This window comes from Bos javanicus, chromosome 7 (genome assembly GCF_032452875.1).
Source record: "Bos javanicus breed banteng chromosome 7, ARS-OSU_banteng_1.0, whole genome shotgun sequence".
Taxonomy (NCBI): domain Eukaryota; kingdom Metazoa; phylum Chordata; class Mammalia; order Artiodactyla; family Bovidae; genus Bos; species Bos javanicus.
The window spans coordinates 88044636-88059352 of NC_083874.1; positions in this window are offsets into that span (position 1 = coordinate 88044636).

Genomic DNA, 14717 nt, shown 5'->3' on the forward strand with positions numbered 1-14717 from the left:
GGATGAAGGATGATGTGACTGCTTTTCATTTGCTTCTGAACTTTCTCATGATACTGAGAATTTCATGAGACAAAAGTAATGTTATCAATCATGCTATAAATACTTATATGAAAGTTTTATTATGTTTTTCTGGGGTGTGCAAGATGAAATTCCTTTTACTGAACATTTCGAGTGTTCTGAAATATTTTACTGGTGGGTTTTATTCTGTGTCATTTGGGTTTGCTGCAGAATATTAGCCAGGGTTTGGGGATGGAAGTAACGTTAGAATAAATGGCCACTGGAGAACTGGAGAAGCTTTCTCTCCAGGGCTACTCTGCTCTGGCTGTATGTTTGAGAAGGGTAGTATGCAAAGACTCGTAAATGGTGGGGAGGATAGAGGGTTACTAAATACATCACAAAGTTTAAAATGGTATGTTTTGTTTTTCTGATGGATTATCAATTGTGATTAAAAGCAACCATGACCTACTGTCACTCCCCAGGATAAATCTAGATTCTTTGCACCATCGACTTTTCAGACTCTTCTGTATAGCCTCTTCATAGCTACACCAATCTAAGAATGGCTGAATATTACCATGTTCTGCCCATATCTGGAATGTCTTCCACCAGGAAACCATTTCAGTTTCTCCACCTTTGGAACATGTATTTACTTTCAAGATGGGGTTCAAATGACATCTTCCTGATGAAACTTTCCTTGACCACCCAAGAAAGGCATGAGATCCTTCTATTTTGTGTTTGTTTTAGCATTTATTCATAGTGCATCCTACTGTACAGGATTTGAAGGTACCTTTATCCCTCAGGCTAGACTGTGAGTCTTTTGAACGTAAGGATTATATCGTATCCATTTTTGTATTCCTTTGATCTTGCATAGTGCCAGGCCTATGGTAGATGCCATTTAACTATTTGTTGATGGTGATGTAGCTTTGTGTAGTATTTGTGTCCCAGCCTCCGACCATTACTGTGAGTTCACCTATCGTCAGAATCTCTCATGTACCAGACGTGTTGAGAAATCTATCTATGAATGAAATGCTCTCCATACCTATCATTGACAGTCGAGAGCTCTTAAGGATTCATTTACCTTAAATAATAAGTTTATTTTATGTGCACTTCATTTTGTGGAGCCAGCATCATTGCTTTTAGTATAACACTTCATACAGAAGAACTAATTTAGATACATTGCAACTCGTAAAGATGTAACAGAACCACATGCCTACAATTTTTATTTGAAGGTATTCACTGCAGCTCAGAACTAAAGCTGGTAGAGAAAATTAACTCTAAAACCTGAAATACTAATACTTCACATAGTAACTGGTCAGGTTAACCATTCAGACGATAGCTAGGAATTAAGAAATAATCAAAAGGGCATAGAAATGCAAAGGAAGTAAGTTCCCAATGTCAATTATGGTAGAGGAGCTCCTCATTCTTCCACTCAGACAGGGCTACTTATTCTTATGTTCCAATTCTAACAAGCTTTTGTTTGTTCACATGCCTTTAGGAGATTCGAAGGGGCAAATTACTCAAATTTGGGATGATTGAACATGTAGATTCAGGCAAATGAAAGAAATGAGAAATACCAGCTGATAATCTGATTCTCGAATGTCAGAGAAAGCAACATTAAAAAAATAGAAGATGAAAAGACAATTATATGTAGGATATTTCAATATTGTTCTAGCTAATCTAGCTTCACCTCTGTAGAGGGCCAGTCTTCTCTACTCTCTCCTATCTGTTTCTCTTTTTGTGTTCTAAGGTCTTTTGCCCTATTTTTGTTTGGTTAGATACACACCATTTAATTTTCCTAAACCTCATTGTGAGGGCCTTTAGAGATGAGCACACGTTTAAGCACAGGATGAATATGTGAGCTAAACATCGGGGTACTTCACTACCCTTCGCCTGCTCCCCAGATTCCCCCCTTTTGACTCCCCCTGTATAAAAACTTCTGCTTCTGAATCCCTGTGGCTCCTGCTCGTTCTTCATGGGGCTCCCAGTACATGCCTGGTCTTCACCTGACTTCCCCGTGTGCCCACTCCTTGGATGCCTTCAGTACCTGTCAGACTAGTGGTCTGTCTGGTCTCAGGGCATGGCCTTCCACTGCTGACTAATTCTGGAAAAATTGACTCTGGAAGTTCAAGGTAACTATGAAGTTCAAGATAACTTTGAAGCAACTCCTGATTTTGTAGCTGACTCACTGGAAACCTCTCCAGTGAGAGCAGCGATGGGTTTAGGAGGTCAGGGGAGCAGTAAAGATTGTTGCAGAAACCATGCAGTTTTCATAACTTAATTCTTGCCTGGAGAATCCCATGGACAGAGGAGCCTGGTGGGCTACAATCCATAGGGTCACAAAGAGTCAGACACAACTGAACCATTTACATTGTCCGTTAGACAATGAACTTCATGGAGACCATCTTCCCTGTCCAAAGATGCTTCTCCTCTAACAACTTCCCCGTTGTGAGTTTCTTTGCTTGTCTCGCTGGCTGTTGTAAACCTCCACAGACAGAATCCTTCAGCATGGATGTGTGGTTCTTTTTTTTTTTTTTTTGGATGTGTGGTTCTGTCCTACTACGCCACCCAAGTGAAGCACGTGCCTGGGGCTCTCGTTGTGTAGCACTGCTTTGCTGACTATGAATTTTGAACTACTAGTGTTAACCACCTTCCACTTAGTGATAATTTACTGTTCTTATTCTATTTCACGCTTGTGTTTTAGATCAAGTTCTTATGGTACAATTTAGGCGCTTTTATGTGCATTCCTGCTTGCTTAGATAAAATTACAACACATGGCTTAATTAGTAAGATGCGTATGTTCTTGAGGGAAGACATACTTCCCACCGATCTCTTTTCCCATTCCCAGCAAATTGCATCATGAAAATGTTTTGGAGAAGAAACGGTGCCTTTCCCTGAGTGGTATTTATTATTATTTAGCAGTTCTACAAAGTGAATGACTAATAATTGGGTAATTCTAATAAAACTTTCCCATTTATCTTGGTTGAAAACATTATCACCATAATACTGTAACTTCCACGCTAAGGACTGTTACATGTATGTGACTAGATGGCTATCCCTGAGGACAAATTTGAAGCCCTTTGTGAACTAAAGATTGTTTGTCAATAGTTATCATTATTCGTCAATAGTGAAAATTCTTCTAGTCATTTCTTGAGGTCTTGAGACCTTGTAGTCTTCATTTGAAATACCTGTTGCAAGATTAACGTACTAAACAGCTACAGTTTAATTGAAATCATTGATCAGTTTGGTGAATATAGGCCTAAGGAAATAAATATAGGCCTAAGGAAATACAGAGGTGGCTGCCTGGAAGAGAACAAAAGGTGGCGAGAAGGGTTCTAAAAGTAAGAGCTGGAAGCTCTGAATTTTTCTATTATTCATTCATTATCTAAGTTCTAAAAATCACTAAATCCTGGTTATATAATTAACTTACTGAATCATGTTGGAGTTACCTCTAATTTTTTTTAATAGGACCTATATTTTCCGAGTCCTTTATTTGAATTTATATATTCGTTAATTTTTTAAATTATAGAGATGTTATGGTTTCTTTAACTCTTATGTTATTCCATGAAAATAGCTGTTTTCCTCACCAGTGACCTCTAAAGTTCTCTTCAGTCCTAACTTCCTGTGATCTCTCTTGGTAATTTTTCCTTAGGGAATTTCTCAGGATGTTTGGTTCTGGCTCTCATTGGGTAGTGGAGCCAAGTTGGTTTCTTATCGCTCTGAGGTTGTCAGTTTGGGTACAGTCTTGATGGAGGCAGCTGATCCCACCAAGATAACCATTCAGTAAAATTTTGGCATGAACCTGACATTTCTTAACTATATTTGGCTCATCATATGGCATTGTACATAGACTTCTTGCCTTTCTCGCACTTATACCTTTAAGAGGGATTTATAACGCACTCACTGATGGTTTCCTGTTGTGCTTCTTAAAACACAACACACCATTGTGTTAGTAAATACACTGCCCAGAACTAGGAAGACTGGAGATTTTAAATTTTAATCAGAATTTCTCTGTTGGCTGGACAGCTTCCAATGAACTTTTAGAAATATGGAAATTCAATATTTAAGGTGAAGAATTAAAAAATTTTTGAAACATTTGCAGAAAAATTGGGTTTACTTTGTAAAAGTTATTTATTTCATTGGCATGAATTAAAAGTATGTCATAAATAATAGGTATTTTGTCATTCTTTTTTATTGATTTAAATAAAAAGGATATGATTAAGAAATCAACCCATCAGATTTGAGATATATCATGAAACTTGCATCTACTAAACCTTTAATAATTGTAGTAGAATGGAAGAGAAAAAGGTGTTAGTAAATGAATACATTATGTGTAAAATTACTGGTAAGACTAGTGGATTCTAATCAATACAATCTTCATAAAGATTTTCTAACAAATGAGCATTTACTGGATAACTATAAAATTGGTGTAGTCAGCATGCCTTTATAACATTCAAGGAAAACTGTCCGTGATATAAGAAATTGTGGATATTTACTTTTGTTATAATAAGTGAACAGAATCTGCTGTTTTGCAGAATTAATGGTTATGTATGAAAAAAAAAAGTCACAAAGATTGTCCATTGAGGCAAATGTTGAAGCTCTTAACTGAAATTAAAAATGTTTCAGTACAAACTCCTTTCTGTGGGTCTGCCACTTTAACTTTATGGTGAAAATCAGTAAGAAAGTATAATTTCATTCATAAACAGTAAGTTTGAATAGCACTTGCTCAGACTGTGGTGGGTGCACATAGTGAAGTCAAGCGGTTTGTTTTGCAGTCATACATCAGGGGTGCAGATTCCCTGCAAGGAAGACAGGGAGCAAGTTTTCAAAGAAGTGAGCTTTTGCTTACTGTGACTTAGCTGACTCACTCTGTCATAGGGGATAATTTCACTGTGACCATTGAGATTTCTGCTATTTTCTTTCTGGGAGAAGGAATAGATGGGTTTATTTTAAGTACTGGGCAAAGGGATCGTTAGTGGGAATTCTGCACGAAAGAACCCAAGATGTGAGTGGACAGGAATCATTCATATTCTTAAGATAAGTTACTTCAAAGTATGAGTATAATTACCCTTGAAATGTTACTTTTGAGTGTTTTTTTTTTTTTTTAAGTTTTTTCCTTTTTTTCTTTTTTCCTTAGAAGGTGAAGGAAACACTTACAATAATGACTGGGGTGAGTGGTATTTTTAGGTCAGAATTGTCTGGCAGTCCTTCTTTTCATCTTCAAATGAACAGATGACCGTGTATGTAAAATAACTATTATATATGCTGAAGTATTTTAAATCTGCCTCTCATGTCTGGCACGCTCCGGACATCACCTGCAGAGATCAGTACTGCTGTCCTCAAGTTCCTGCTTTGCTTGCGTGTTCACAGAAGGCATAGAAGACTTCTTCATGTGTTCTTGCCTTCCCGTCGAGAAACTCAACTCCAGCTAATGAATGCAAAGAGACAGGCCTGTCCTGTGCCAAGGTGGTGTGCAGACGGCTCAGAATCCTCTGGGGCCCCACTGGCAGCTCTCAGAGCATTCCTGGGTTTATGGCCCCCTGAATATCTTGGGCAGCGCTTGTTTCCCGAGCTCTGACCTGTTGCTGAGTCAAGCCTCTATGTAAAAAGGAGCACCCCGTTTTCATAGGGGCCACTCAGCAGAGCGAGTGGTCACAAATTTTGCCTCTTCTGTGTCCACAGTGCTTGCTTGGGTTTCCTCTCCAGAAAAACGCATCAACACGTTTGCAGCTGGTGGGGATAACTGCTTTTTTATCGCCCATTGTGGAATGCATACCAAATAAAAACCGCCACAATGTGTTAAGAGGCAATCCTGTATGCTTTTCAGGTTACTCAGATGTTCCAGCACGCATAACCAGCCATCAATATAAGAAATTCTCCTCTAAGCTGTTAGCATATTACAGTCTGTGACTTTTCAACTCAGGGAATGGCACTCATTTCTCTCTCTGTCCCATTCAGAACAACTTCTCCTTTATTGCATTTAGAATAGTGTAACTGAAAGGCAGTAAGGAAAGGCAATATCACAGAGCGGTTCACATTACGCTGAATTTTATTGTAGTCTGACATTGTGAGTGAACCTTTGGAATCCTTGAAGGCAGCACAGAGGCAAAACCTGCTTCTAACGGACTGGAGGAAAATATTCTGACATAGTGATAAGTGGGGTAACTTCTAGAAATCGTGACTTGAAAATATTTTCTGAACAAGTGCAATTTCTGTTATCCCAATTCACAGAATCATCATTAGAACAGCCTGCCATTGGCTAGAACTACTAATTTTTTCCCCTTCATTTTTTAACATGAAAAGTCATCTATAACTCTTCCAAATTCCCACTAAAAAGTGCTTGTCTTCTACTCTCTGCCAATTCTTTTCCCCAATGATTATGATTATTTCCAAAGTATTAGACTTTAGGTGCTGCGAGAGTATTCATTTTAATCTGTTTATTTTCCAATTGTAAAATGGACAATGTGTGAAAAAGCAAAAGTGTTAGTTGCTCAGTTATGCAACCCCATGGACTGTATGTAGCCCACCAGGCTCCTCTGTCCATGGGATTCTCCAGGCAAGAATACTAGAGTGGGTAGCCATTCCCTTCTCTAGGGAATCTTCCCATATGAAATTTATTTATTTGTTTTGTAAAAAGCAACAAATCATTAGCTCCGTCATTCTCTGCTCTTGAAACATATGGAGTTGGATATTCTTTAGGTTTGACAGTTTGGAGAACTACCATAGATTTATTTTTCAACTATTATGGGAATTTTGGTGAGAATAAGAAAGGCCCATCAACATGGGGTGCTTTCTCTTGAATCTTACGGTTCAAATTAGAAACAAGCTTAATTAATATGACTGACACGTTAGAGCCACACATTTTTACAGGATGTCAGGAAAAGAATCTCCCCTTTTATTAACAAACTGTTTTTCCCTCTCTGCTCCGTCACTACCACTGCCGTGTCCCTGATCTTCACTTTTCCCCGGTTAACCTCTTGTGTTGTTGTGCCTGGCACATAGTAGGTGCAGGGTAAATATTTGTGTGTGTGTGTGAATGAAGGAAGGAAGGATGTTCAGGACACAAGAGCATCTTGGTTCACTTGAGTCAGCAAGGCTCTTAGCAGCGTTCAGTGTATAAACTGGATGTGTTGTTGACGACTTTCTTTGCTCTTTGTGTGCACAAGCTAAGAATAAACAGCACTGGAAGGAGGGAGGGCTTCATTCATGGGAGGATTACACCATCATAAACTCACCAAAGTGTAGCACACAGAGCCAGTGATCACAGAAGACAGGCAACCCAGGCCCCATCATTAAATATAGAAGCCTGTCTTCACTGGTTTTATCCAAACAGACTCCCTGTATTTTGGAAATTTCCACCACACTTCCTTTTGAGTTGCTTCTTTTTTCAAGATACCAAGGCTGACGCTTTATAAAAGTGGACTTAGTCAGGGAAGCTGGTGAAACGATGCTGTACATATTCCCTTAGCCCCCCGAGGAGACTGTGGTGTTGATGCTTCTAGGCTGACTTTTACGTACCTGACAACTTCTATATTCTGGTTAAGATTTGGGGGTTTCTTTTCTAAAAAAAAGTGGTCCTTCCTAAGTGAAAGCACCTCATGGAATAGAGCGCTCAGTTTGCACTCAAGACGACAAGCAGAGTAGAAACTCTGATGTTTCAGGAGTTGGAGTTGCATTACTAAATAATTTCTCTTTCTCTGGACCAAATAATAGCTATAATTTCTCAAATCTGTGTCTTTAATTGAACACCAGCCATGTAGAGAAACTCAGGTAGAAGTTGCAAAGTTATCTGTGATTTACCAGAAAGGTTTCACACACAAAGGCTCAATATTTTTTCCTTTTACTAGCGAATCATTTTGTATGTATGTGTGTGTATCTGAGTGTTAAGTACCATCTTATTTTTGGTTATTTAAAGTATGCAGCATGTAATCTTTCATATAATAATGAAAATATTTAAAATATTTTTATTGCTTTAAAATAGTATTTTATACAATGTTTTTATTAAGTTTTAAAATAAACACTAAAAATATTTTTAAAATAGTTTATTAAGTAATCTTGAGTGTTACTAAGAATTCACTAAAGTAACAAAACAGTGAGAATAATGGTGAAGTTGCAGCAAAGGGAGAAATGTGTTCCCTGTGTTGAGGTGAGAATGTGATAATCAGACTGTGGATTGACAGTACTCTGACCTATTTTCCCATCTCTGAGTAAGATCCTGTGTCCATTTGGCTTATTTTAAAGATTCTGTAATGCCTCATACTAGTTTAAAGTAGCTTGAATATGTTTCTGTTCCTTGTTCCCCAAAAAAGCCAAACATACTCATGGTATGAAGGGAAAATGGAATCCTATAATATGTGGAAGTTATTTGTAAGTTGTAAGCTAGTGTTCAAATATGAGGTGGCATTAGAGAAGTTTAAGACACAAATTAGCCTCAAAACATAAATGCTTATTAAGGAGAAATTTATTTGGTCGTCAACTCAAATTTCAGTTGTGTATGTATTTCTTGACTTTACAAAATAGTGTCAAGGTGGTCAGGACTTGCTGCAGTAAGTCCTTACCTGACTACTGAGCTTTTGGCAACTTAAGCTCTTTGGTAGAAAATCTAGTTGCAAAACTTCTAGCGAATTTCTATAGTAGATTTTTATCTGGAGTCATATCAATGATTATTTCGTGTAAATTAACAAATTTAGATATCTTTTTCTATCTCAGAGCAGATTGGAAGGGAGAAGGTGAAATGATATTAGATACATCGTCTGTGAGAGGAGCAACAGCAGTAATATCTTAAAGGAGAACCTGGAATTGAAGGAGAAAGCAACCAACTTTAGGGACAAACATTGTATAATAATGTTTAGGGACAAAAATTGTATAGTACAATGTGGAGCTTCACAATGATGACATAAGACAAAAAATTTAAATTGTGTATTCTAAAAGATTTTTTTCTGCCATAAGAGAAAAACTTATGGCATAAAGCAAGGAAGAACTAAAGAGCTTCTTGAAAGTGAAAGAGGAGAGTGAAAAAGTTGGCTTAAAACTCAACATTCAGAAAACCAAGATCATGGCATCTGGTCCCATCACTTCCTGGCAAATAGATGGGGAAACAATGAAAACAGTGACAGACTTTATTTTCTCAGGCTCCAAAATCACTGCAAATGGTGACAGCAGCCATGAAATTAAAAGACACTTGCTCCTTGGAAGAAAAGTTATGACCAACTTAGTGTATTAAGAAGCAGAAACATTACTTTGCTGACACAGGTCCATCTAGTCAAAGCTATAGTTTTTCCAGTAGTCATGTATGGATGTGAAAGTTGGACCATAAAGAACGCTGAGTGCAGAAGAATTGATGCTTTTGAACTGTGGTGTTGGAGAAGACTCTTGAGAGTCCCTTGGACAACAAGGAGATCCAACCAGTCCACCCTAAAGGAAATCAGTCCTAAATATTCACTGGACTGATGCTGAAGCTGAAACTTCAATACTTTTGCTACCTGATGCGATGAACTGACTCGTTGGAAAAGACCTTGATGCTGGGAAAGATTGAAGGCAGGAGGAGAAGGGGACGACAGAGGATGAGATGGTTGGATAGCATCACTGATTCAATGGACATGAGTTTGAGTAAACTCTGGGAGTTGGTGATGGACTGGGAGGCCTGGCATGCTGCAGTCCATGGGGTTGCAAAGAGTAGGACATGGCTGAGTGACTGAACTGAACTGAACTGAAAGATTTTTTTTTATGGAGGCAAGAGCATTTAGAAAACATTTTAGAAACTATTTAATAAAAATGGTTACAATTTAAGTGTTTTAGTTTATATCCTCAAGAAATATTTATTCAGAAAATTAACATGTGGGAGTGAGTGGTCATTTACTCAGTTGTGTCTGACTCTTTGTGACCCTGTGGACTGTAGCCTGCCAGGCTCCTCTGTCCATGGGATTTCCCTAGGCAAGAATACTAGGCTGGGTTGCAAGATCCACTCCTCCAGGGGATCTTCCTGACCCAGAGATCAAACCTGTTTCTCTAGGTCTTCTGCATTGGCAAGTGGGTTCTTTACTACCAGCTGTATCCGGGAAGCCACATCTGGCACCATCTCATTAATGACATGGTACTGTATTTAGAATTGAAGTCATTTGCCATCACTTCTCTCAAAAGGTGATCTTTTTTTCTCCTATCGCCAGCCCTCCAAGACTTAATTCTCAGTTTTGATACAAATAAAAAAATTCTTTGGTAGATTGTAATGTCTTCTTTTTTTATAAATTGAAATACAGTTGGTTTACAATATTAGTTTCAGATGTACAGCCTAATTTAATAGGTTGTACTACAGCAGGTTGTAATATAACAGTCTTGAAAAGCACAAGAATTGGAATCTGGAATATCTAGAAAACAGTTCAATAAAATGTATATTCTTCTACTCTTTCTTTGATCCTGATACATTCACTATTACCTTGATGATGTAAATTATGCAGGTAAATCTGGGCAGGTAAAATTATACTGACACCACTGCCGCTACAAAAATTGGCATCTGAACACTGAGTTTGGAGATCCTGTGGATGTGACAATAAGAACCCAGGTTTTTTATATTATTTTGAAAAAATTCAATATGTAAATCATGTTTTTTAGTAAATGCCTTATTTTATGCCTTCCATGTAACAACCGCCCTGTTAAGGAAAGTGCTTTTTTTATTTTTCAGTGTTAAAGGTTCAGAAGGGAACTAGAATTAGTCTGCGGAGGCCCCTAGCCTCTCATTATGCTATTGTTTGACCAGGAAGACTTGCTTATTCTCTGCTCCCCTCCTCCGATGCACCCATCATTTGCACGGGGGAAAACTACCTTCACCATCAAATTACTCCTGAAAATAAAATAACGCCACTAACATGCAGAGCTGTAGACAGCTAGGAGGAGAGGGCTAAAAGGAGGTGCACATGCCTTCCTCCATTTCCTTTCCTCAGGTCCGGGCCTGGATTGTCAGGTGCCAATTAGCTCTAAATGGGCTTCCCTGGTGGCTCAGATGGTAAAGAATCTGCCCACAATGTGGGAGACACTGGTTCTATCCCTGGGATGGGAAGTTATAAAGCACCTTGATTTAAACCAGTTCATTTTCTGCTCTCGGATTAGAAATTTATTTTCAATGAAGGTCCTCATTGTTACAAAACTCTTATTTTTTTCCCCTAATATTTTATTTATCTATTTATTTGGCTGTGTCTGGTCTTACTTGCAGTACACGGGATCTTTTGCTGTGGAGTATGGACTCCCTGCATTGGGAAGATCCCCTGGAGAAGGGAAAGGCTACCCACTCCAGTGTTCTTGGGCTTCTCTTGTGGCTTAGCTGGTAAAGAATCCGCCTGCAATGCAGGAGACCTGGGTTCGATCCCTGGGTTGAGAAGATCTCCTGGAGAAGGGAAGGGCTACCTACTCCAGTATTCTGGCCTGGAGAATTCCATGGACAGTCCATGGGGTCGCAAAGAGTCAGACACGAACTGAGCGACTTTTACTCACTCACTATGGACTCACTAGTTGAGGCATGTGGGCTCAGTAGTTGCCACCCGTGGGTCTAGTTGCTCTGCAGTATGTGGGATCTTAGTTCCCCAACCAGAGATAGAACCTGTGTCCTCTGCACTGGAAGGTGGATTCTTAGCCACTGGGCCAGCAGGGACATCCCAAACTCAGTTGTATTATAGCAAAAATTTGACTGATCCATGAAGCATGTTTTAAGGAGAGTCTACCTGATCCTGAAACAACACTAGACCACCACTGATTCAGTTCCACAATTTTGTCATCTTAATTGGCTCTTCAGAGTAGCCGATCACCAATCCAACCAACTATGTGGAAACTGGCCATCGAGATGCCTGACTCTAACAAACTGGTGCTGTTACTCCATGTTACCCAGCCTGGCCTTAGAGACTGAAGGCCAAAAAGCATGTTGAGTTTTTATGGTAAAAAAGTGCACGAGGAGGGCAACTACATACTAGGTTACCTTCCCAGTTTGACCCCTGTCCTTGGGTTTTTATTGCCTGAACTGGCACCAAAGAAACTCCTTGAAAATAACACATTCGTTGTCCATTCAGTGGTTAATGATGCTTAAAAAAAAATCACAGTTTGTTACTGTGACCTAAATTATGCCAGAAGCTGTAAAACCATGGTTTCTTTAAATTCAAATATGACCCACATGCTTTAAAACCACTACACTGACCCTATAGTACTGTTGCTGAGTATGCGTGTCCACACACACACACTCACACACAAAACACTTGGCATTAAATGACTCGGTACAAGAAATGGTATTTTTCAGACTTCCATGTTGAAGAAAAGGCTCATGAAAGAGATGTAAGTGAGCTTTAAGCCAAACATTTGTTGGGCTTTGCTGCAGCAGGCTGCAGGAATGTAAACTTTTTTTTTTTTTTTTTCAATGACTTCAGCTCCTAATTTGAAAGCTAGGATTTTTAGGAGTGAGCAAGAGACTATATTTGGCCAAAAAATTCTGCTGGCTTGACTTAGCCACTCTGCACATTCAAAACAATACTTCTTTATCAAAAAAACAATAGTCTGTTTTATTCACAGCACATGTAGAAGTTGGAACATCGACTAAATTCCACTTTCTTCTCTCGCAGTGTGTCTGTAACCAGCTAATGAGCTGCAACAGAGCCTGGCCTTCATTTTCAGCAAATTAAGTTCATCCCTCACAGGAATTGTGGTCTGGCTGTGGCACCGCTCCTAGGTACGGGTGGGACTTGTTTCTTCAACCAGTTGTAGGTTGCCCACATGGGTACGTGCTGTCGCACCACACAACAAAATCTTCTCTATAATAACCCGTCTAAGTAGCCTTTTACCCCTCAAAAGTAGATCCCATTTAATTTACTTTGTGTTTATAGCACTCCCTCCCAAACCGCATCATTGGCACAGACTGATATTTATACAACTTTTTATTTTAAACTATTTATTTAGAGTTGAGACTTCAGTAGCACTCCCTGTCAGATTCATTGACCGTGCTTAAATTCAGGATACTGCAAATGTAAATTGGGAAGAGTGATGTGTGTTTTTGGGATTCATTTCTCCAGCACGCAGACACCCACACAACTCTCGCTGAAGTGAAGGGAGGTTAGACGTGTGGATAAAATTTTGTGTTACAGATGGCTGGTAGGAAACTTCCCACTGATGGGTGGTTTAAAAAAAAAAGTGCTCCTGCCTATTGTGTCCCCATGTTTCTTCAACAATAGAGTTGATCAGACAAACAATTATGTAACATGGATCTAAAAATTTCTGGTTCAGAAGTATCAGTGTCATTAGGGATCTCTTTTCATACATAGTACAGAGTTTCATTACTCAATTATTCTAATGGAAGTCTCTTCCATTAGAATAAAATATAATAATTAGAATAGGTACTTGCCACAGAAGGAAGGGAAAATAAACTTCTTGATTATGTATCTGACCTCTGCTTTGGGGCCTTGTACCAAAGTTATGTTTTTCTTAAATCCAACTTTTCAGTTTTGTAACTTTTAAAGTAAGGAAAGGATGTAAATTTCAAATCACCATTTAACTACAAAAAAAATATAGTGGCATATGATCAGGTTGTTTTATTCATGGTGGACATTTCATACTATTAATGATATTGAACCTTCATTTTCTATGAGGTTCTGCAAAATGTTCTTAAATTCCCTACTATTTAGTGATCTGAAAATACAAATAAAATCTTGCTCACACCTTTGATCCTTTTTTATTCTCTTCTTTTGGTGAACTCCAATCTGTTTTCAAGTCCTTGGCTTATATATTCTCCTCTTCATATATTGTGAAAATATATGAAAAACATATGAAAATATATGAACATATATGAAAATATAAACATCTTCTCAAAGAAAAATGTAGCTGAATTGCAGTGGGATCATTTTTTAAGATATTATCCAGTGCCCCTGTCTCCTCGTATTTCCTATATCCCCTACTCTTCCTCTGCGTTCTGGAAGCTAGGCTACTTCAGGAAAGAGACAAAAAAGGAAACAAGTGGCCATAAAGGAGTCAACCTCTTTGTCTTTGTAACTTAAAATTAAGGTCCCAATTTAGAAAATAGACTTGAAAGAATAAGGGGTTAGCTTCTGTTGTGCTCTCCTCAGCCCAGGGTAGGTAGAGATTTCATGGATTCTAGGAAGAGAAGAGTTGAGACAGGAGAAAAGGAAGTTAGATGCTGGTGGGAGCTGGTGAGGTCTTGCTTCTAGAATAAGGAGGATGTCCCCAACTCTTCCCTGTCAGCTCAAGTACCTGTGGCTTTCTCACAGTGTCCAGTGTGAGGGATGATACAGTGAGGACTGGATTTCTCAACCCCACTCTGCATTCTAGACTCCCTGGTACTTTTTAAGCCTCCTGGAGTTAGAGGCAACCCAGGGGAGACGGGTTAGAGGAGGTCTTATTTCTATGACTGTGTTAGTGTGGGCTTGAAATAAAAAAGAAATTGTTATGGAAAAAGAAAGAAAATGCTGTTGTTTTGCATGTCTGAGTTTGGTGGTTCCAGGTTTGTATGCGTCAAAGAAAGGAATTATGCCGTTACACTCCTTTGTCAGAGTATGTGACGCGTACGTAGTACGTACGCAATGAACAGTCGGTAACAGAATGAAACAGTATTAGAGAGCCGGGAGCTGCATGCCAACTGCTCCCTATCTTTGATCTGGTTTCTCTGTCGGGTCAGGAAGAAAAAAAAAAGTCTTATTTTGGCCTGTTGCAGGCCAGCTTGGCCTGTTTACTCCTGTGGT